The 24,859-nt window shown below is 46.6% G+C and overlaps 1 protein-coding gene across 1 annotated transcript in view; it reads left to right on the forward strand.

Annotated features, from left to right (window-relative positions):
• Nucleotides 1-24,859, forward strand: part of LOC126210197 (cytochrome P450 4C1-like) — a 182,540-nt gene that overhangs the window by 80,611 nt on the left and 77,070 nt on the right. The gene's annotated exons all lie outside the window — the stretch shown is intronic.

Genomic DNA, 24,859 nt, shown 5'->3' on the forward strand with positions numbered 1-24,859 from the left:
TACACGTGATTCTAAAATATTTCTGTTTGCTGATGACATTAGCTTAGTAGTAAATGATGCTGCGTGCAACATTGGCACTGTTTCAAATTGTGCAGTTTATGACATAAGTTCACGGCTCGTAGAAAATAAACTAACGCTAAACCACAGTAAGACTCGGTTTTTACAGTTTCTAACACAGGGTCTATACAAGGGCGATGTACTTGAGTACAATATTATGGAAATGGAAGAGGATGTAGATGAAGATGAAATGGGAGATACGATATTGCGTGAAGAGTTTCACAGAGTACTAAAAGACCTGAGTCGAAACAAGGCCCCGGGAGTAGACAACATTCCATTGGAACTACTGACAGCCTTGCGAGAGCCAGTCCTGACAAAACTCTATCATCTGGTGAGTTAAATAAGTCACAGCTGCAAAATACTAACGCGAATTCTTTACAGACGAATGGAAAAACTGGTAGAAGCCGACCTCGGGGAAGATCAGTTTGGATTCCGTAGAAATGTTGGAACACGTGAGGCAAGACCGACCCTACGACTTATCTTAGAAAATAGATTACGGAAAGGCAAACCTACGTTTCTAGCATTTGTAGACTTAGAGAAAGCTTTTGACAATGTTGACTGGAATACTCTCTTTCAAATTCTGAAGGTAGCAGGGGTAAAATACAGGGAGCGAAAGGCTATTTACAATTTGTACAGAAACCAGATGGCAGTTATAAGAGTCGAGGGGCATGAAAGGGAAGCAGGAGTTGGGAAGGGAGTGAGACAGTGTTGCAGCCTGTCCCTCATGTTATTTAATCTGTATATTGAGCAAGCAGTAAAGGAAACAAAAGAAAAATTCGGAGTAGGTATTAAAATCCATGGAGAAGAAATAAAAAGTTTGAGGTCCGCAGATGACATTGTAATTCTGTCAGAGACAGCAAAGGACTTGGAAGAGCAGTTGAACGGAATGGGCAGTGTCTTGAAAGGAGGGTATAAGATGAACATCAACAGAAGGAAAACAAGGATAATGGAATGTGGTCGAATTAAGTCGGGTGATGCTGAGGGAATTAGATTAGGAAATGAGACACTTAAAGTAGTAGATGAGTTTTGCTATTTGGGGAGCAAAATAACTGATGATGGTCGAAGTAGAGAGGATATAAAATGTAGACTGGCAATGGAAGGAAAGCGTTACTGAAGAAGAGAAATTTGTTAACATCGAGTATAGATTTAAGTGTCAGGAAGTCGTTTCTGAATGTATTTGTATGGAGTGTAGCCATGTATGGAAGTGAAACATGGACGATAAATAGTTTGAACAAGAAGAGAATAGAAGCTTTCGAAATGTGGTGCTACAGAATAATGCTGAAGATTAGATGGGTAGATCACATAACTAATGAGGAGGTATTGAATAGGATTGGGGAGAAGAGGAGTTTGTGGCACAACATTGACCAGAAGAAGGGACCGGTTGGCAGGACATGTTCTGAGGCATCAAGGGATCACAAATTTAGCATTGGAGTGCCGCGTGGAGGGTAAAAATCGTAGAGGGCGACCAAGAGATGAATACACTAAGCAGATTCAGAAGGATGTAGGCTGCAGTAGGCACTGGCAGATGAAGAAGCTTCCACAGGATAGAGTACCATGGAGAGCTGCATCAAACCAGTCTCAGGACTGAAGACCACAACAACAACAACAACAACACAGCCGGCCGAGGTGGCCGAGCGGTTCTAGGCGCTACACTCTGGAACTGCGAGACTGCTACCGTCGCAGGTTCGAATCTTGCCTCGGGCATGGATGTGTGTGACGTGATTAGGTTAGATAGGTTTAAGTCGTTCTAAGTCTAGGGGACTGACGAACTCAGATGTTAAGTCCCATAGTGCTCAGAGCCATTTGAACCATTTTTGAACCAGAAAAAGAGGAGTGTTATTTGGCTGCGAGGGCAGGACGATACCGCGTTACTACTGCACGGAAGCCGGCACCTGGCCTCCCACCATCCACTGTATCGAGGTGAACGGTGTACAGAAGGCTTCGGCACAATGGCCTTTATTCTCGGAGACGTGCTGTGTGTGTACATCTGACGCGCCTTCAAAGAAGGGAACGTCTGGAGTCGAGTCGTTCACATTCCACCTGGATGGTCGAACATGGGCCAACGTTCTTTTCACAGATGAAGCACGATTTGGTCTGGAGAGTGACTGCCGACGGATTCACATCTGGAAGGAACAGGGAACATGGTTTCGGGACCCAAATATTGTCGAAAGATACCGATATCGAGGAAGATCGCCAATGGTGTCAGCAGGGATTATGTCGAACACTGGAACACATCGTCATGAAATTGTACAGGCGAATCGGCAAGGTGTACTTGCTCTCAGGGGACTGATGGCCACAGATGTTAAGCCCTCTCAGGTATCGAGACGAGATTTTGAGACTTCATGTGCGGTTGTTGCAAGGTCCTGCGGGCCAGACTTTGTTTTAACGTACGATAATGCTCGACCTCATAGGGCACAGTGAAACGCCCGCTAAATCACGCAGGGCTAACAGGTAATTAGGATTGTAGAAAGTGCCAAGGGAGTTGCGGTCCGGATTCATTTCACAATTGTAATTTATCATCTAGTTCACAAATACACTTTTGAGAGAATTAAATTTTATTCGCGGCTGAAGGCCTCCAAACAGATGCTTTAGAATAAGTTCAGTTTTTAAAAGACATGACACATAGTTAAATTTACAAATAAGGTAAATCGTATTCATATATGCGAAGGCCGCCGGATTAAATCTTCAAAATTCCAAATATGCTATGATGATTACTGAAGGTAGAAGGCCACAATGTTTTCAGATGCTAACAGGGCTGATAGTCCAAATATCTCTCCAGACAGTTCAAGATTCGACTGTACAAAACCCTGATCCAGCCTGTTGTTCTATATGGCTGTGAGACAAGGAGTATCCGGAAACAGGACTTCCATAAGCTCCTTGTTTTTGAGAGAAAACTGCTTCGGAAGATCTTTGGTCCAGTTCTGGATGTAGATACAGGGGAATGGAGGATCAGATACAACCAAGAGCTTGAGGAACTATACCAGCAGCCCAACATAGCAGGAACTGTCAAAGCCAAACTAATGCGGTGGGCCGGCCATATGGCCCGGATGGAGGATCACAGATGGCCTCGGAAACTCTTGCATTTGACACCTGCAGGAAAGAAACCGCCAGGGAGACCCAAGAAGTGTTGCAGGGATGGACTCCATGAAGATTTAAACCAAGTGTCAATAGATGTGAACGGATGGCGGATAGCAGCAATGGACAGAATACAGTGGAGGAGGAAACTTGTAGATGCGTGCGGTCCACTGGGCCTGATCACGTAGTAGTAGTAGTAGTAGTAGTAACAGGGTTGATGGACCACAAGGTGCACAGAAAGAGACAAACAAACATAATAAGATGGCTGAAGGCCACAAAGTTAAATTCTGCAAATTAAGGTAGTATATACTGCAAAAATCGGTAAAACAATACATTAAGTTTAAAAATGTCCTTTTAACAACACCAACGGTGCAAGGTCCACAATAACTTGTAAAATCTTTCAGAGGAAATTACAATAACCTTTCAAGAGCAGAAGGCGGTAATGTTTGGACTTGAAGGAAACTCTGAGAACATGTTTCCAGGGCTGAAGTCCCACGACTACCCTTGCCAATTTAAAAATATAAAAAACAATTAAATTACAACAACATTAACACTACCAAAAGAATAATTAAGGGAGCGGCACTCTGGAGTCTCCAGTGGATCGGTCTGCCCTCGTTCACTTAGGCGAGACAGGTGGTGAGTCCAACTACACTTAATTCGTGCGAACCCTACCAAGGGACAGTCACGGACCGACCAACCTACCCCTTGCTTGCCACGACGAAGTACATGAGAATTCAAGGCCCCTCCCAAAAAATTACAAGTATATCCCCAAACAAACGCGTATGTAAATTGAGCTGCCAAAACTACACTCCATGTTGGGCAGCAACAACAGGTGAGGAAAAGACACTGCCTAAAAACTACGTTAGCGGCTAGGACAGGTAACCAGAACACTAACGGCCACAAGGCAGAAAATTCCACTGGTTCACTTAACTACGAAACAAGACAATACGGTTAATTTCACCCAAAAGGAACACTGCCTGAATTAACGTTAGCGGCCAGGGCAGGTAACCAGACCACTGATGGCCACAAGGCAGAAAATTGCGCTGGTGCACTTGCCTATGGATAAATTAATTTGATCAATTCCACATGACGGCGGCTATCTCGAACACGTCACTCGTTGTTGCTCACAGGAAAAACTCCACAACAGCAACGCCGGAACCAAGAAGGTAATGCTCAACAAAACCACTCAACCTTCACGTCCTGAGTCGGCGAGTGACGATGCTCGTACCGATCGGACAGCTACAGACAGACTCCGACACTGCGCAGAGACCGCCAGGTTGGTCCTCGGACCAACCGACAGACCAAGAATCCACCAACAGTCAGTCCCAGCTTAAGTGATGCGTGGCGGCAACGGTCGGGCGGGCGATGTCCACGCAGGGCTCACTCTTGCTCCAAACCGGCGACTGGCTGGCCCGGGCTGCGCTCCAGACGCGACGCAACTGACTGCCAGGGCCCGACTCTGGGACCGAACTGCGGCTGTGAACTCTCCTCCTCGCACGTTCCGACTGACTGGCAGACCCGAACTCCCCACCCGAACTGCCGAACGGCAGACAACGACCAGGAAGTACGAGGTGCATTCAAGTTCTAAGGCCTCCGATTTTTTTTCTCCGGACTGGAAAGAGATTGAAACATGCGCATTGTTTTAAAATGAGGCCGCGTTCATTGTCAATACGTCCCAGAGATGGCAGCACCGTACGGCAGATGGAATTTTACCGCCAGCGGTGAGAATGAGAACTGTTTTAAATTCTTAAAATGGCGACGTTTTCCTTACTTGAACAGCGTGCAATCATTCGTTTTCTGAATTTGCGAGACGTGAAACCAATTGAAATTCATCGACAGTTGAAGGAGAAATGTGGTGATGGAGTTATGGATGTGCCGAAAGTGCGTTCGTGGGTGCGACAGTTTAATGAAGGCAGAACATCGTGTGACAACAAACCGACACAACCTCGGGCTCGCACAAGCCGGTCTGACGACATGATCGAGAAAGTGGAGAGAATTGTTTTGGGGGATCGCCGAATGACTGTTGAACAGATCGCCTCCAGAGTTGGCATTTCTGTGGGTTCTGTGCACACAGTCCTGCATGACGACCTGAAAATGCGAAAAGTGTCATCCAGGTGGGTGCCATGAATGCAGACGGCTGACCACACGGCTGCCCGTGTGGCATGTTGCCAAGCAATGCTGACGCGCAACGACAGCATTAATGGGACTTTCTTTTCGTCGGTTGTGAGAATGGATAAGATGTGGATGCCATTTTTCAATCCAGAAACAAAGCACCAGTCAGCTCAATGGAAGCACACAGATTCACCGCCACCAAAAAAATTTCGGGTAACCGCCAGTGCTGAAAAAATGATGTTGTCCATGTTCTGGGACAGCGAGGGCGTAATCCTTACCCATTGCGTTCCAAAGGGCACTACGGTAACAGGTGCATCCTACGAAAATGTTTTGAAGAACAAATTCCTTCCTGCACTGCAACAAAAACGTCCGGGAAGGGCTGCGCGTGTGCTGTTTCACCAAGACAATGCACCCCCACATCGAGCTAACGTTACGCAACAGTTTCTTCGTGATAACAACTTTGAAGTGATTCCTCATGCTCCCTACTCACCTGACCTGGCTCCTAGTGACTTTTGGCTTTTTCCAACAATGAAAGACACTCTCCGTGGCCGCACATTCACCAGCCGTGCTGCTATTGCCTCAGCGATTTTCCAGTGGTCAAAACAGACTCCTAAAGAAGCCTTTGCCGCTGCCATGGAATCATGGCGTCAGCGTTGTGAAAAATGTGTACGTCTGCAGGGCGATTACGTCGAGAAGTAACGCCAATTTCATAGATTTCGGGTGAGTAGTTAATTAGAAAAAAAATCGGAGGCCTTAGAACATGAATGCACCTCGTAATAGCAGCAGAGCAAAGATACTACGAGAGAGGATATATCTTCGACCATAGATACTAGTAGACTGGCCTTGCTGTGCAGAAGCTATAGGGCTGGTGTGGCTCCAACATAAACCACATGACTGTTGGCAAAACGTGGCGGGATTTCAAATCAGCGTTTGCCATCCTATGTTTGTATCGTATTTTCCCCACATTTCTCAATTTACTGCCAAACGCTTCAAACAAAAATTACTTTCTTATGTGCGAAAAATTATGCCAGAACTACATTTGACCTGGATTTGTTCACAGTACCATTTATAAAATCTAACAAATACATCAAACGCCCATCTGGTGGGCAGCGGGACGAAATTACTATAAACTATCAATTAAAGTAAAATGTCGTTAAAATTCTTTTAAACAGTAAGAGTGGGGTCGTGTCAAAACTTTAAACATTGGATTCGCCGCGTTTTCATCTCTAGTCACTTATAAAAGAAAATGGGATATGGGAATTATGTCAACTATAGGTGCCAAAATTGTCGACTTTAGGAGCAGGTCCATTTTAGAGTATCAATTTTAGGTGCACTTCAAAGGTTCAGTTCCTACTATTTTTACAAGAGTTTAAACTATCAGTTTAAAAAAAATGATATTTTAGATGAAAGGTGAGACTTTTAAGTTTCAGAAAATAATTTTGGAGCCTACATTTATTTAATAGTATTAGAAGGTGGAAAAAAATGCTCTTCATGTGTCGACTATAGGTGCTCTTACCTTATTATAATATCACTTGTATATACAAAAAGGCGCGTATGTGCAGATGGCTTAAAGCTTTTTCCGTTTCAGGGCCTGTATCCAAAGCTGCCTTCGGTTTTCATCCTTAGGCAACCTATGAGTAGGAACGAGAAACAATTATATTTACTTCTGTAATCGAATTATCACAGACACTTTCCAAAATGTAATATGAGTCTGACTTTACAGGCATCACTTTCAACACTTTAATTTACGTGATACTCTATTTCAAGTGTAAAAAACATATAAAACTCACTTCAGCAGATTTAAATAAACGCATGTGCAAATGTAATGCCATTTGCCCCGACAAAACGCTGAGTACAGCCATAAGCGCAACACGAAACAACCGTTTTGCCAACATTCACGTGACTTCAGCCCAGAGATGTTGGAGCCACGAAAATGACTTCAGGGCCAGTCTATTGTATTTATGGTCGAAGGGATACATCGAAACGCGCTGCTAGCGCCGCTCACGGTCAGGCAAAGCAGCAACTCAGTGACAGTAGTAATTAAAATTAACGTAGTGAGGTGGGAGTACGTTAAAAAAATGGAGTAAAATACATGATGGCGGGAACACGAGCCACGCACGGCTCACACGAGTGGCTGACATTTTCTTGGCAACGAAGATACTGCACGCATAGCGTGACCGGATCACTCTCCCAGATCGAATCCCATAGAGCACGTCTGGGGTGCATCATGTCACCATCCAGCAACTATCTGAGACCTGCGAGCAGCTCTGAGGGAATAATTGGCGTTATGGCCTCAACATGGGATTGATGACATCATCCGCAGCATGCTCTATCGTGGTCGGGCCTATATTACTCCCAGAGCTGGACAAACCCCAAACTGAGCACATTAACCCTTTCGTGGGCAAAATTATTGAGCAGTTTTTTTAAATGAATGGAGAGCAGATAGTAGTTAACAGATAGGTATATTTATCATACAGAATATCAAATTTGCTCCAACTGTGAAAGTGAGGTCACACAACAAGGTTGGAAGTATTCCTCCCACTGACCTTCCTTGGAGTTAAATGACAAAAATAACTTTTTCAATATATGTCAGATTTATTTGATAAATTTACTTCTCTTGTTACAATGACTGTTCACAATTGCTTGCCATGAAATTTTCTGGAACATGGGTCTACGCAAAGTGGTATTTGACAATATGTACAAACACAGCGAGTGCTCTTTTCCGCAGCTTTGGTACTACAATGACGGCACGTCCAGTAGGTTTCTCCTAAAATGGGTTGATGCTCCCCTACAGCCACATGACGAAAATCTTCGGGTACTTTACCTCTTTTTGCCAGAAAGACAGGTTTTTGTCCACGCCTTTTTTGGGGTGAGAAGCCAGCGATCAATTGTCTGGCTAGATGGATCCTGTATGTGAGCTGATCATGCTGTCCACTTTATCTTTTACTTATTTTCTACAGGATAAAACTGTTCACTGCAGCAACGTCCACCAGGAAATAAAATATTCTGTGCCACCATTTTACAGAACGTCTGCCAGTAGCATACCTTTTCCGTAATTGATCAAACTTATCGACACCACCCATTATTTTGTTGTATTCTGCCACAACTTCAGGACAAGAAATCTCTGTACTAGTACCATCCTTGTTTTTCCTATTCACTGTGGCTGTTTCTCATGGGTCATGAATTGAGGACAGCAGAGTGAGTGGACGGTTATCCATCCATTTTACTGCAGAAATGGCTCCTTTTGTTTCAAACTGGAATTCTCCTCGTTCCAATTTTTCGTTTTCCTTCATAAATTTGGGTAAATCAAAAGTATTTACCTTATACTATAGCTTTGACGAAAAAATCACAAAATGTCACGCAAACAGCACTGAAAGGCTCACCGAGCGAGGTGGCGCAGTGGTTAGACACTGAACTCGCATTCGGGAGGACGACGGTTCAATCCCGCGTTCGGCCATCCTGATTTAGGTTTTCCGTGATTGCTCTAAATCACTCCAGGCAAATGCCGGGATGGTTCCTCTGAAAGGGCACGGCCGACTTCCTTCCCCTTCCTTCCCTAATCCGATGAGACCGATGACCCCGCTGTCTGGTCTCCTTCCCCAAACAACCCAACCCAACTGAAACGCTCCTCTACAGAGCAACACTCAGCTATACAATGCCTCTGCGCGAAGGTACAGCAGAAGCGGCGGGAATTTCTGATTGGAAGTAGTACCCTATACTGTTTACTAGGTGGTAGCATCGTACAGAGGTGGGAACTGTGAATCCCACGGGACTAGGAGCGAGTTCATTGTAGTGGGAAGCATGTTTCCCATGGCTCATGAAAGGGTTAACCAGCTGTGTGCAAATCCGCTATGTTGGAAAAAAAGGAATACAATTGCTGTCTTTCATTACACAAGTTGCAGGTGTCTATGTTTTGTATTCTTTAGATTGTTTTTAGTTTGCTATCACCTATTTATACAGTTTTGTGGCAAAATAAACGCAACCTTCCCAAATTTCCGTTTGTTACTTTAGTTTTCAGGCCAGTGTACGTAGAATCACTACAGTGACGACAGAAAGAGGCAGCCACAGTGCTCATATCGATTAATCGAAAATGATTATAACAGGCTCACACAAAATAGAGAAAAAGTATTCTCTTTGTCAAACTGCCTATTGGCTTCTGTCTCGGGTTCTTCGGCCGACGTTCATCTAATGATTTTTCTGACGTTTCGCCAGCACGAGTGGCTGGCATTGTCAAAGCTTCACCCTCCATTGCCGGTGGTGAACTGGAGGCGAGCTCGCGGCCGCAGACTATATGTACCTGGCGCGCCAACGTCCGAGGGCTTCTCCGCGGTCATTTCCGGTGCGGTTCTCCTCTTGCTACCTGCGACGGTCGTTCGCTGCAGTACGGGAAGCCAGGATCCGTTTACCTTAAGGCTTTCCTCTTTCTTGTTGAAACTGTTCGCGTGTTTTTGGATTTCTACAGCTTCTCTGAACAAGCGCGTGTGATAGTGCTTCTCTACAGCCAGAACTTCCGTGTCGGCGAATTTTATTACGTGGTCGGTCTCATTCAGTGCGTGCTCTGCCACGGCCGATTTCTCCACCTGCCCCAACCTGCAATGTCGCTTATGCTCTTTGATCCTGGTGTTAATGGATCGTCCAGTCATTCCGACATAAACTTTTCCGCATGTGCAAGGTATACGGTATATTCCCGACATTGCAAGTGGGTCTCTTTTCTCCTTCGCCGATCTAAGACACTCTTTGATCTTCCTTGTCGGTTTGAAAATCGTCTTTACGCCGTGTTTGCGCAATATACGGCCGATTCTGTCCGTCACTCTGGGAATGTATGGCAGAAAGGCCGTACCCGACATTTCTTTTTCTGGTTCCTTACTTCGCCGAGTGTTTAGCTCTGTTACACTTCTAATGTAATTTGTGGAGTACCCATTGCTCCTCAGAACAGTTTCCAGGTGTTGCATTTCTCGTTTGAGGTGTTGAGGCTCACATATTCGTCCTGCTCTCGTTACGAGCGTACTAATCATGCCTCTTTTCTGGCTCGGGTGGTGGTTTGACAGTTTGTGCAGGTATCGGTCCGTGTGTGTCGGTTTTCGATACACGCTGTGTCCCAGGTTTTCGCCGTCCCTTGTGACCAGCACATCTAGAAATGGCAGTTTCCTGTCCTTTTCTACCTCCATGGTAAATGTTATGTTGGCATGGAGGCTGTTCAAGTGTCTCAGGAATTCACCGAGCTGTTCTTCACCATGGCTCCACACCACGAAAGTATCATCGACGTACCTGTACCACACCTTAGGTTTGCAAGTCGCCGAGTCCAGTGCCTGTGCTTCGAATTGTTCCATGAAGAAGTTGGCCACCACTGGACTGAGAGGACTACCCATGGCGACGCCTTCCAGCTGTGGTACAGGTACGTCGATGATACTTTCGTGGTGTGGAGCCATGGTGAAGAACAGCTCGGTGAATTCCTGAGACACTTGAACAGCCTCCATGCCAACATAACATTTACCATGGAGGTAGAAAAGGACAGGAAACTGCCATTTCTAGATGTGCTGGTCACAAGGGACGGCGAAAACCTGGGACACAGCGTGTATCGAAAACCGACACACACGGACCGATACCTGCACAAACTGTCAAACCACCACCCGAGCCAGAAAAGAGGCATGATTAGTACGCTCGTAACGAGAGCAGGACGAATATGTGAGCCTCAACACCTCAAACGAGAAATGCAACACCTGGAAACTGTTCTGAGGAGCAATGGGTACTCCACAAATTACATTAGAAGTGTAACAGAGCTAAACACTCGGCGAAGTAAGGAACCAGAAAAAGAAATGTCGGGTACGGCCTTTCTGCCATACATTCCCAGAGTGACGGACAGAATCGGCCGTATATTGCGCAAACACGGCGTAAAGACGATTTTCAAACCGACAAGGAAGATCAAAGAGTGTCTTAGATCGGCGAAGGAGAAAAGAGACCCACTTGCAATGTCGGGAATATACCGTATACCTTGCACATGCGGAAAAGTTTATGTCGGAATGACTGGACGATCCATTAACACCAGGATCAAAGAGCATAAGCGACATTGCAGGTTGGGGCAGGTGGAGAAATCGGCCGTGGCAGAGCACGCACTGAATGAGACCGACCACGTAATAAAATTCGCCGACACGGAAGTTCTGGCTGTAGAGAAGCACTATCACACGCGCTTGTTCAGAGAAGCTGTAGAAATCCAAAAACACGCGAACAGTTTCAACAAGAAAGAGGAAAGCCTTAAGGTAAACGGATCCTGGCTTCCCGTACTGCAGCGAACGACCGTCGCAGGTAGCAAGAGGAGAACCGCACCGGAAATGACCGCGGAGAAGCCCTCGGACGTTGGCGCGCCAGGTACATATAGTCTGCGGCCGCGAGCTCGCCTCCAGTTCACCACCGGCAATGGAGGGTGAAGCTTTGACAATGCCAGCCACTCGTGCTGGCGAAACGTCAGAAAAATCATTAGATGAACGTCGGCCGAAGAACCCGAGACAGAAGCCAATAGGCAGTTTGTCAACAAGTGGCCACGAAAGCCTTAACAATTTTGTATTCTCTTTGTCATAAAATTTCCAGGAAAGTTTTTCTTTTTAAATCGAAAATTGTACGTATTTACCAAGCAATGACGCTAGCCGCTGTCAAAATAACTGCCTTGGCTATCTACAAAGTTGCCAACGTTTCGGGAGGTCTTGGAAGCAAGCAGGGAAATTTTCAGCTGTGGTGCTTGTAAGCTCTTTGGTCACAGCCTGTTTGACGTCTGCGATACCTTAATGAAGCTTGCAGAAACAAGAAAGAATAGCAAGGCTAGAGGTTAGGACAATATGGCGGATACAGAAGGCAATAACAGAATGTCTGGCCAGTTAATCGGTAACAGATAAAGCGTATGGGGTATTGCAATGGCGTCCGGTAAGAATCAATCCTGAGAATGCCACAATCATAACAGCGACGTCTAATCGGTTGTCTCAAACGTTTCAAGACTGCGATGTAATGAGTTTGGTTCACTGTTTGACCTGGGGGAACATACTCATGGTGAACTAATCGTTTACTATCACAGAATGCGATCAACATTGTCTTTGTTCCCGAACCTTGTCGTTTGACTTTTCTCGATGCCGGTGATTCGAACTCATCCGTTCTGCACTTTTGACACTTCATATGAGGTTCATACTTGTGGCACCAACTTTCATCCCCAGCAATAATCCATGACTGAAATGTGGAACACATCTGACTCTGTCCAGTAGTTCAGCAGAAAGTTTTCCTCATTCGTCTTTCTGTTCGTCTGTTAGTGTGTTTTTGCATTAAGTTTCGGTTTCCGGCAGTTTTCGCATAAAATCTTACGGCACACATCACGATTAAAATTACGTTAATCTGATAATGCAGTCAGAGTTATATGATAGTGTTCTTGAAATAACTATCTTACACGCTCTGGTTTGCATCGGTATGTGCTGTAGATAGGCGACCAGGTCTGGAATCGTCTTGCACTGAATGTCTGCCTTCACGAAACGTTTTGTGCCACTCGAAAACACGAGTTGTTGAATGTGCCTGGCATGCATATTCTTGCTTAATCATTGTCCACATTTGACTAGGGGTTTTCCCAGGCTTAACGCAGAAATTCATATTCACTCTTTGCTCACAATCAACATCCATTGTGTCACAGTAACTAATGCGCCAAGAACCGAAACAGTGTGTTGCTAAGCATAGCACTGCCACCTAGTGAGTCTGTGCGGCAATACGGCCAAGGTCATTTCAAGGACGCACACATACCAGATAATATGAAAACAACATTTATTCCTTTTTTAGACATACGAAAATCTGTTCTGGAACTTCGTTGGCAATGGCAGTAGTTGTCACGATCTACTAAAAAAAGTATAACAGTAATAAATGAATGTGTGTAGCGTCTCTTTTCTATATTTATGTTATTCATGTTTCCTTTCTTATGAGTGATAAATTGTAATTAAAAAAGAGGCAAGTTGCGTAAGAGAATTATGTATCACGACAAAGGTCTATAAGTTAATGAATGATGTGACATAGAATACATCATAATTTGCTTCAATTGTTTCTTATGTCAAAGTATATATGTGACGAAACAACGTAAAATCATTTACTTCTCCTGTGGTGATTCTGTTGAAATTGCTGTTCTTACTGCCCATTGTTGGTTCATGTAAGTGTAGGCCTATTAAAATTGAAATTATAATTTCAACGAAGAGTATTATTTACAGTTGAGTGCATTTTTTAGATATACTGAGGGATATTCCATTTTCTAATAATTAGTAAAAGTGACCTTCAGCATGGAAATAAGTAAAGCTATTGTGGGAAAATTTTTGGTCTGTTTCACCTACAATTAGTCACTCAATTTTATCTGCAAAACTGAAGCTGCACCTTTCCTGAACTGCACTAAAGTAGCCCGATAGTGTTTCTACAGGCGACTCGGCGATTACTCATTTCGTAATTTCAAAGGGATCCCACAAGCGAAGGTTACTCGAACTTTGGTTTGGAGTGGACCTGTTAGGCACAAAAGGCAATAAATTTAATAATGCAATGTACGAGTAAGAGAATATAGAGTGAAAGCGTTTATTAGTATACAGGCTTGAGAAATATTTTTACTTATCGAATCTCAATATATGTACACTCATAGAAATATGTAAAACAGATATGTGCCTCACACAGCAAATTGATATAACTAAATAAAATACCTACAGACTCCCACAGTATCAAACAATTAACATGTAATAGCAGTACATAGTTTTTATTTTAATTTAGTTATAAGTGCCAAATGAACAGTCAGTTTCCATCTTATCTCACACGAGTACTTGCTTCCCTGGGTCGTTCACAGTGACAACATCTGACACTGTTGACAGTAGGCTGGTTTGGGGCATAAGAACCCAGACTGCATTGCTGGCAGATATCTTGTCCTTCCCTCACACCCTACCATACCTAATCCCTACCCCTTCCCTTTTACCAGGCTTATTCTAATGGTGGAACCAGAGATGGGCAGTTTATTCTATTTGTTGACATTCCTTGCTCAGCTGGCGTAGATGTATATTCCCACCACCTTCCTTTTCGTAAGGCGCCATTTACATTCTACAAATTTGGTTTACATACATGCGTTTGGAAATTGGTGAGGTACCTTCCAATGGCCTGAAGCAATTGTTAAAATTATGGTCTAATACCTTAAGTATTTACTAAATATGACATGTCAGTGACAATAGCATAGGACCATGCAGCATAAGAGAACAGTGTTTTCAAATATAATGGATGACTTAAAACTACAAAAGTCAGAGGGTACAACAAGCAAAGGATGTTTTTAATTGGGCACCATCAGCAAAAAAACTAATTTACATTATCAACTTGTGCACTCAAACATATAGTTATTGCGAAAAGGTACCTATATATTTTGTATACTTCAAATGTTTGATAATTGCCCATAGATCCCATAGTGTTTAAACTGCGTTTTTGATTAGCTTGTAGAATACAGATTAACATATATCAGAATCAGAAAAATTCTAAACGACAGAACAGGTGTCACTTACAATCATTGAGAGTGTAAATTCCACAAAACTTGTGGGTGCATGCATGTCTGGAAGCCGATTGCATACAGCTAAGCTCTTGAGGCTTATTCATGACTTTCTTTCGGTGAATACTCCATCAGTGTTGCAATAAAAACATTCAAATTAATGTGAAAGTATTTTACGATATAAGTAGAAAACTTGTATTGTAAACTTTTTATTTTTATTTTATTCTATTTTAATTTTTAGTCTTCTGACTGCTTGATGTAGCCTGCAATGAAATTCTATGCTGTGGCAACATCTTCATCTCAGAGTAACTTTGGCACGCTATATCCTCAAATAATTGCTGAATGTAATCTTGTCTCTGTCTTCATCTACAGCTTTTACCCTCTACAGCTCTCTCTAGTACCGTGGAATTCGTTCACTGGTGCCTTAAGCGATGTCCTATCATTCTGGCCCTATACCTTGTCAGTGTTTTCCATATGTTCCTCTCTTCACCGATTCGTGAAGAGCCTTGTCATTCCTTACCGTATCAGCCCATCTTATTTCCAGCTTTCTTCTGTAGCTCCACATGTCAAATGTTTCGCTTCGCCGGCCGCGGTGGCCGAGCGGTTCTAGGCGCTACAGTCTGCAACCGCGCGACCGCTACGGTCGCGGGTTCGAATCTTGCCTCGGGCATGGATGTGTGTGATGTCCTTAGGTTAGTTAGGTTTAAGTAGATCTAAGTTCTAGGGGACTGATGACCTCAGAAGTTAAGTCCCATAGTGCTCAGAGCCATTTGAACCATATTTTTGCTTCGCTTCTCTTCTGTTTCGACATTCTCACAGTCCATGATTACCAACAAAAAATTCTGTACTCCACATGTACATTCTCAGAAATTTCTCCCTCAGCTTGAGTCCTATGTTTGGTACTAGTAGACTCCTCTTGACCAGGAACGCTCTCTTTGCCACTGCATTTTATGTCCTTCGTGATACGTCCATCGTGGGTTACTTTCCTTCCAAGGTAGGCGAATTACTTTACTTCGTCTACTATATGATAACCAGTTTTGATGTTTAGTTTCTCAGTATTCTCATTCTGCTACTTACTATTAGTTCTGTATTGTTGCAGTTTATCCTCAATCTACACTCCTGGAAATGGAAAAAAGAACACATTGACACCGGTGTGTCAGACCCACCATACTTGCTCCGGACACTGCGAGAGGGCTGTACAAGCAATGATCACACGCACGGCACAGCGGACACACCAGGAACCGCGGTGTTGGCCGTCGAATGGCGCTAGCTGCGCAGCATTTGTGCACCGCCGCCGTCAGTGTCAGCCAGTTTGCCGTGGCATACGGAGCTCCATCGCAGTCTTTAACACTGGTAGCATGCCGCGACAGCGTGGACGTGAACCGTATGTGCAGTTGACGGACTTTGAGCGAGGGCGTATAGTGGGCATGCGGGAGGCCGGGTGGACGTACCGCCGAATTGCTCAACACGTGGGGCGTGAGGTCTCCACAGTACATCGATGTTGTCGCCAGTGGTCGGCGGAAGGTGCACGTGCCCGTCGACCTGGGACCGGACCGCAGCGACGCACGGATGCACGCCAAGACCGTAGGATCCTACGCAGTGCCGTAGGGGACCGCACCGCCACTTCCCAGCAAATTAGGGACACTGTTGCTCCTGGGGTATCGGCGAGGACCATTCGCAACCGTCTCCATGAAGCTGGGCTACGGTCCCGCACACCGTTAGGCCGTCTTCCGCTCACGCCCCAACATCGTGCAGCCCGCCTCCAGTGGTGTCGCGACAGGCGTGAATGGAGGGACGAATGGAGACGTGTCGTCTTCAGCGATGAGAGTCGCTTCTGCCTTGGTGCCAATGATGGTCGTATGCGTGTTTGGCGCCGTGCAGGTGAGCGCCACAATCAGGACTGCATACGACCGAGGCACACAGGGCCAACACCCGGCATCATGGTGTGGGGAGTGATCTCCTACACTGGCCGTACACCACTGGTGATCGTCGAGGGGACACTGAATAGTGCACGGTACATCCAAACCGTCATCGAACCCATCGTTCTACCATTCCTAGACCGGCAAGGGAACTTGCTGTTCCAACAGGACAATGCACGTCCGCATGTATCCCGTGCCACCCAACGTGCTCTAGAGGGTGTAAGTCAACTACCCTGGCCAGCAAGATCTCCGGATCTGTCCCCCATTGAGCATGTTTGGGACTGGATGAAGCGTCGTCTCACGCGGTCTGCACGTCCAGCACGAACGCTGGTCCAACTGAGGCGCCAGGTGGAAATGGCATGGCAAGCCGTTCCACAGGACTACATCCAGCATCTCTACGATCGTCTCCATGGGAGAATAGCAGCCTGCATTGCTGCGAAAGGTGGATATACACTGTACTAGTGCCGACATTGTGCATGCTCTGTTGCCTGTGTCTATGTGCCTGTGGTTCTGTCAGTGTGATCATGTGATGTATCTGACCCCAGGAATGTGTCAATAAAGTTTCCCCTTCCTGGGACAATGAATTCACGGTGTTCTTATTTCAATTTCCAGGAGTGTATATTCTTCACTTATGGGAATACAGAATGGCATTAACAAAGAAGATCATGTTTCAATAGAAAAGATAATGGTAGACGGAATAGACCTGGGCGCGAAAACGAAACCGAGCAAATGCAACAATATGTCGTCGCTAACCCACGACTCCTAAGTTACTAGGCCTTGGAGGAACTGTCAAATCTCTAAAAACATCGAAATCCTGCCATGTCCCATTTCAGTTTTTCAAATGTTCAAATGTGTCTAGGGACCAAATGCTTAGGTCATCGGTCCCTAGATTTACACACTACTTAAATTAATTTAAACTAACTTATGTTAAGAACAACACACACACACCCCTGCCCGAGGGAGGACTCGAACCTCCAGAGGGAAGGGCTGCGCAGCCACTCTGCGCGGCGTCAGTTTTTCCCATGGGTGGCGGCAAGTGGTACTTCAGTGGCCAATTTCTTACAGTAAGGGCAGAAAGGAGCCCACGACCCATCAGTGATGTGAAACGCTAATTCACATCGCCTACAATTTGTTACCACATGAAGACATCTCAACAAAAGTGCAGCCACCTCTGTCCAAAGAGTAAGATGAGCCACTTCATGAAAAGACAAGGACCACTCACATTTTACTTCGTAACCAATACGTGGAGTTATTCACCATTAGATAAATCTGTTGCTCTCGTCTCTGACATACCATTTCTCACTTGGCCCAACTCCATTCCTATGGCACAAAACTGTGCGTATTCTATCAGAAAAAATTTCCAAATGCTCTCCTACCCACTGATTACGAAAGACATCTTGTCTTTGTGGTAACTCAAACGTCTTTTCCTATGCACTTGGCTATTAACTCTTCAACTACACTCCTGGAAATTGAAATAAGAACACCGTGAATTCATTGTCCCAGGAAGGGGAAACTTTATTGACTCATTCCTGGGGTCAGATACATCACATGATCACACTGACAGAACCACAGGCACATAGACACAGGCAACAGAGCATGCACAATGTCGGCACTAGTACAGTGTATATCCACCTTTCGCAGCAATGCAGGCTGCTATTCTCCCATGGAGACGATCGTAGAGATGCTGGATGTAGTCCTGTGGAACGGCTTGCCATGCCATTTCCACCTGGCGCCTCAGTTGGACCAGCGTTCGTGCTGGACGTGCAGACCGCGTGAGACGACGCTTCATCCAGTCCCAAACATGCTCAATGGGGGACAGATCCGGAGATCTTGCTGGCCAGGGTAGTTGACTTACACCTTCTAGAGCACGTTGGGTGGCACGGGATACATGCGGACGTGCATTGTCCTGTTGGAACAGCAAGTTCCCTTGCCGGTCTAGGAATGGTAGAACGATGGGTTCGACGACGGTTTGGATGTACCGTGCACTATTCAGTGTCCCCTCGACGATCACCAGTGGTGTACGGCCAGTGTAGGAGATCGCTCCCCACACCATGATGCCGGGTGTTGGCCCTGTGTGCCTCGGTCGTATGCAGTCCTGATTGTGGCGCTCACCTGCACGGCGCCAAACACGCATACGACCATCATTGGCACCAAGGCAGAAGCGACTCTCATCGCTGAAGACGACACGTCTCCATTCGTCCCTCCATTCACGCCTGTCGCGACACCACTGGAGGCGGGCTGCACGATGTTGGGGCGTGAGCGGAAGACGGCCTAACGGTGTGCGGGACCGTAGCCCAGCTTCATGGAGACGGTTGCGAATGGTCCTCGCCGATACCCCAGGAGCAACAGTGTCCCTAATTTGCTGGGAAGTGGCGGTGCGGTCCCCTACGGCACTGCGTAGGATCCTACGGTCTTGGCGTGCATCCGTGCGTCGCTGCGGTCCGGTCCCAGGTCGACGGGCACGTGCACCTTCCGCCGACCACTGGCGACAACATCGATGTACTGTGGAGACCTCACGCCCCACGTGTTGAGCAATTCGGCGGTACGTCCACCCGGCCTCCCGCATGCCCACTATACGCCCTCGCTCAAAGTCCGTCAACTGCACATACGGTTCACGTCCACGCTGTCGCGGCATGCTACCAGTGTTAAAGACTGCGATGGAGCTCCGTATGCCACGGCAAACTGGCTGACACTGACGGCGGCGGTGCACAAATGCTGCGCAGCTAGCGCCATTCGACGGCCAACACCGCGGTTCCTGGTGTGTCCGCTGTGCCGTGCGTGTGATCATTGCTTGTACAGCCCTCTCGCAGTGTCCGGAGCAAGTATGGTGGGTCTGACACACCGGTGTCAATGTGTTCTTTTTTCCATTTCCAGGAGTGTATTACCTGAAACCTGTTGGCATTATTTTAAGTTTCTACTGATTTCACATATGTTCAGGCATTTATGACAGTTACAAATGTCAAATGGCTATGAAGACATTGGGTTGGCACCATTTCCAGAGGGTTTTCCCAACAAAGAGCATATAAAAATGAACAGAGGGAAATTGCCTGCCACGTCAGTTTTTCACACAAGAGTGGCCTGATTTTATGTAGCTTGTATACTTTGGTTAACTTTGTAAGCAGAAGGCGACTCTTGTCTTGTTGTAACTACTCTTCTAATCCCAGATTTCATAACGTAAGTGTAGCTATCTCATCTTGCAGGTCTCAGCCAGACAACTCTGCTCGAGCTTGCGGTAGGCACAATGTGTACTCGAAACGAATAGACAAAATAGTTCAACTGCACTTATACGAACAGGTTGGTCGATCAACTCAGGATTGTGTGTCTGAAAACAGGAGTGTGGCGCCTCGCTCTTTCGAAGACTCGCATTCGCATTAGCAGCTAGATGGCTCTAAAGAAAAACCTGTAGCGACACTAACAGTCTTTCACGTGACGAGCCGTGAATGATGCAGTGTGAGGCGTGGAGGGTGGCTTCAGCAGGGGCGCATGTTAGTGGAGCCTCAGGCACGTGGAACCAGAGAGGAGGCGCTGGGATGATGGTGGCGCGTATATCCAACACGTGGCTGCTACACGGCTCTCTTGATGTTTATCCAGAGATGATTGCGGGACACTCCGTCAGGGCAGCTAGAGAGGGATGTACAGTGGCGGGCTGCAGGTACTGATGTGATAGCACTGCCCTGGTAAGGGCTGTTGAAACACACCCAGGCAGGACCATCTGGCTGGTCACAACCAACAGCAGGCCGGAATCTGCCTGTGCTGCAGTGGTGGAATACGCTGATTGAGCGCTTGAGAGGCAACTGCAGCCAGACTCGTGGCACGGCAAAAGCAGTGACATTTACTCATCTGACAAGAGGCGTTACACATGAACCGAAATATTAATGGCCTCATTTAGGACTTAAGGGTGGGGAATCCCACTTCTGACAGCAATTTGTACTGTCATAGAAGCGGCACCTGCGTAAGACGGATGAGGATCTGGACGTTTGATGGGTGTTTTGAAATGACAGACGATACTTGACAAGTAAAAAATCAATACATTCAGACAATTCAGTTACACTACTGGCCATTAAAATTGCTACACCAAGAAGAAATGCAGATGATAAACAGGTATTCATTGAACAAATATACACTCCTGGAAATTGAAATAAGAACACCGTGAATTCATTGTCCCAGGAAGGGGAAACTTTATTGACACATTCCTGGGGTCAGATACATCACATGATCACACTGACAGAACCACAGGCACATAGACACAGGCAACAGAGCATGCACAATGTCGGCACTAGTACAGTGTATATCCACCTTTCGCAGCAATGCAGGCTGCTATTCTCCCATGGAGACGATCGTAGAGATGCTGGATGTAGTCCTGTGGAACGGCTTGCCATGCCATTTCCACCTGGCGCCTCAGTTGGACCAGCGTTCGTGCTGGACGTGCAGACCGCGTGAGACGACGCTTCATCCAGTCCCAAACATGCTCAATGGGGGACAGATCCGGAGATCTTGCTGGCCAGGGTAGTTGACTTACACCTTCTAGAGCACGTTGGGTGGCACGGGATACATGCGGACGTGCATTGTCCTGTTGGAACAGCAAGTTCCCTTGCCGGTCTAGGAATGGTAGAACGATGGGTTCGATGACGGTTTGGATGTACCGTGCACTATTCAGTGTCCCCTCGACGATCACCAGTGGTGTACGGCCAGTGTAGGAGATCGCTCCCCACCCTGTGTGCCTCGGTCGTATGCAGTCCTGATTGTGGCGCTCACCTGCACGGCGCCAAACACGCATACGACCATCATTGGCACCAAGGCAGAAGCGACTCTCATCGCTGAAGACGACACGTCTCCATTCGTCCCTTCATTCACGCCTGTCGCGACACCACTGGAGGCGGGCTGCACGATGTTGGGGCGTGAGCGGAAGACGGCCTAACGGTGTGCGGGACCGTAGCCCAGCTTCATGGAGACGGTTGCGAATGGTCCTCGCCGATACCCCAGGAGCAACAGTATCCCTAATTTGCTGGGAAGTGGCGGTGCGGTCCCCTACGGCACTGCGTAGGATCCTACGGTCTTGGCGTGCATCCGTGCGTCGCTGCGGTCTGGTCCCAGGTCGACGGGCACGTGCACCTTCCGCCGACCACTGGCGACAACATCGATGTACTGTGGAGACCTCACGCCCCACGTGATGAGCAATTCGGCGGTACGTCCACCCGGCCTCCCGCATGCCCACTATACGCCCTCGCTCAAAGTCCGTCAACTGCACATACGGTTCACGTCCACGCTGTCGCGGCATGTCACCAGTGTTAAAGACTGCGATGGAGCTCCGTATGCCACGGCAAACTGGCTGCTGACACTGACGGCGGCGGTGCACAAATGCTGCGCAGCTAGCGCCATTCGACGGCCAACACCGCGGTTCCTGGTGTGTCCGCTGTGCCGTGCGTGTGATCATTGCTTGTACAGCCCTCTCGCAGTGTCCGGAGCAAGTATGGTGGGTCTGACACACCGGTGTCAATGTGTTCTTTTTTCCATTTCCAGGAGTGTATTGTACTAGAACTGACATGTGATTACATTTTCACGCAATTTGGGTGCATAGATTCTGAGAAACCAGTACCCAGAACAACCACCTCTCGCCGTAATACCGGCCTTGATACGCCTGGGCATTGAGTCAAACATAACTTGGATGGCGCGTACAGGTACAGCTGTCCATGCAGCTTCAACACGACACCACAGTTCGCCAAGAGCAGTGACTGGCGTATTGTGACGAGCCAGTTGCTCGGCCACCATTGACCAGACGTTTTCAACTGGTGAGAGATCTGCAGAAAGTGCTGGCCATGGCAGCAGTCGAACATTTTCTGTATCCAGGAAGGCCCGTACAGGACCTGCAACATGCGGTCGTGAATTATCCTGCTGAAATGTAGGGTTTCGCAGGGATCGAATGAAGGGTAGAGCCACGGGTCGTAACACATATGAAATGTAACGTCCACTGTTCAAAGTGCCGTCAATGCGAACAAGAGGTGACCGAGACGTGTAACAAATGGCACCCCATACCATCACGCCGGGTGATGCGCCACTATAGCGATGACGAATACACCCTTCCAATGTTCGTTCACCGCGATCTCGCCAAACATGGATGCGACCATCATGATACTGTAAACAGAACCTGGATTCATCCGAAAAAATTACGTTTTGCCATTCATGCATCCAGGTTCGTCATTCAGTACACCATCGCAGGCGCTCCTGTCTGTGATACAGCGTCAAGGGTAACCGCAGCCATGGTCTCCGAGCTGATAGTCCATGCTGCTACAAACGTCGTCGAACTGTTTGTGCAGATGGTTGTTGTCTTGCAAATGTCCCCATCTATTGACTCAGGGATCGCGACGTGGCTGCACGATCCGTTACAGCCATGCGGATAAGATGTCTGTCATCTCGACTGTTAGAAGTACGAGGCCGTTGGGATCCAGCACGGCGTGCCGTATTACCCTCCTGAACCCACCGATTCCATATTCTGCTGTCATTGGATTTCGACCAACGCGTGCAGCAATGTCGGCATACGATAAACCGCAATCGCGATAGGCTACAATCCGACCTTCATCAAAGTCGGAGACGTGATGGTACGCATTTCTCCTCCTTACACGGGGCATCACAGCAACGTTTCACTAGGCAACGCCGGTCAACTGCTGTTTGTGTATAAGAAATTGGTTTGAAACTTTCCTCATGTCAGCATGTTGTAGGTGTCGCCACCGGCGCCAACCTTGTGTGAAAACTCCGCTGCACAGTGAAAATCTTATTCTTGTGTGAATGCTTTGAAAAGCTAATCATTTGCATATAACAGCATCTTCTACCTGTCGGTTAAATTTCGCGTCTGTAGCACGTCATCTTCGAGGTGCGGCAATTTTAATGGCCAGTAGTGTATATAAGACTCACCTCAACTAGACTCTGAAGCCAGACACCCGTCCCAGTGAACATAGTGGGTCGAGAAGTAGCAAGAGAGGGACAATGTTCATATCTGAATTAGCTAATGGCTGATCAAGAAGACACAGAGCCACAGACGGATCATTGTTGCTATACTTTCTGTGCCTGCAACACAAGCTGGGCTCTTCAATACGATATTGCAGGGCCTGTATTATTTCGATTACGATGCAAAGTTCCTTGGGTCATGCATGCATGTCCATGGGTACAGGCACTGCGGCGACTACAGATGCATGGTTGACGACACGTGAAAGTTTGGGTCTGATAGTGAGTCGTGTGTGGATAGGCAAATGGTAAGGCGACCGCTCGTGGTAAGCGGGAAATCTGGATACGATTCCCGGTCCGGCACAAATTTTCATTGTCGTCATTCCATTCTACAGCTGAAGGTTATCCTTATTCACGGCTGCAAATTCATTTCGTGTAAAGTGGACTCCAGTCCTAGAATCAGCCATCAACCACCACATGACTCTTCACCCACGCTTCCAATTGGCTCACCGTGGTAGCACCTGTGGTTGTTTCTGTCAGCAAAATACCGAAAACAACGCTGTCTCCAGTCGCCATGGTTTTACCCAGCAAGTAGGTTCTGAGAAAACTCGCACAAGACTCATAACCTAAAAAAATGATGAAAAATTTAGAATTACATTTTATATCAAAACCCTATAATATTTCCAGACTGGCTACTTGTCCTGCACATACTATGGTACAAATGCTGTTGATAATCAGTTATCAACACATATACTGGAATGTGAGTGCAAGCATTAAAAAATTTGTTCCCCAAATTGTGCAAAGTTTATGGATCTTCACTCCCCACGCAATAAAAAAAAATGGCTCCACATATAGAAATCTAACGACCATAAATCCAGGGATGTGGCAGCCACTCTTCAAGACCCACTATACAATACACAAAAATGGTTCAAATGGCTCTGAGCACTATGGGACTTAACATATGAGGTCATCAGTCCCCTAGAACTTATTACTTAAACCTAACTAACCTAAGGAAATCACACACATCCATGCCCGAGGCAGGATTCAAAACCGCGACTGTAGCGGTCGCGCGGCTCCAGACTGAAGCGCCTAGAACCGCTCGGCCACACTGGCCGGCCATATACATCTCTGGGGAAATTGGATAGCAATAATGCATAGACAGTTGCCTCATAATCATGTTGGTACGACTGTGCTGAGATATTGGTTGAGTGATGCACATTCTACATGCATTACGTAA

Source organism: Schistocerca nitens, chromosome 10 (genome assembly GCF_023898315.1).
Source record: "Schistocerca nitens isolate TAMUIC-IGC-003100 chromosome 10, iqSchNite1.1, whole genome shotgun sequence".
Classification (NCBI taxonomy): domain Eukaryota; kingdom Metazoa; phylum Arthropoda; class Insecta; order Orthoptera; family Acrididae; genus Schistocerca; species Schistocerca nitens.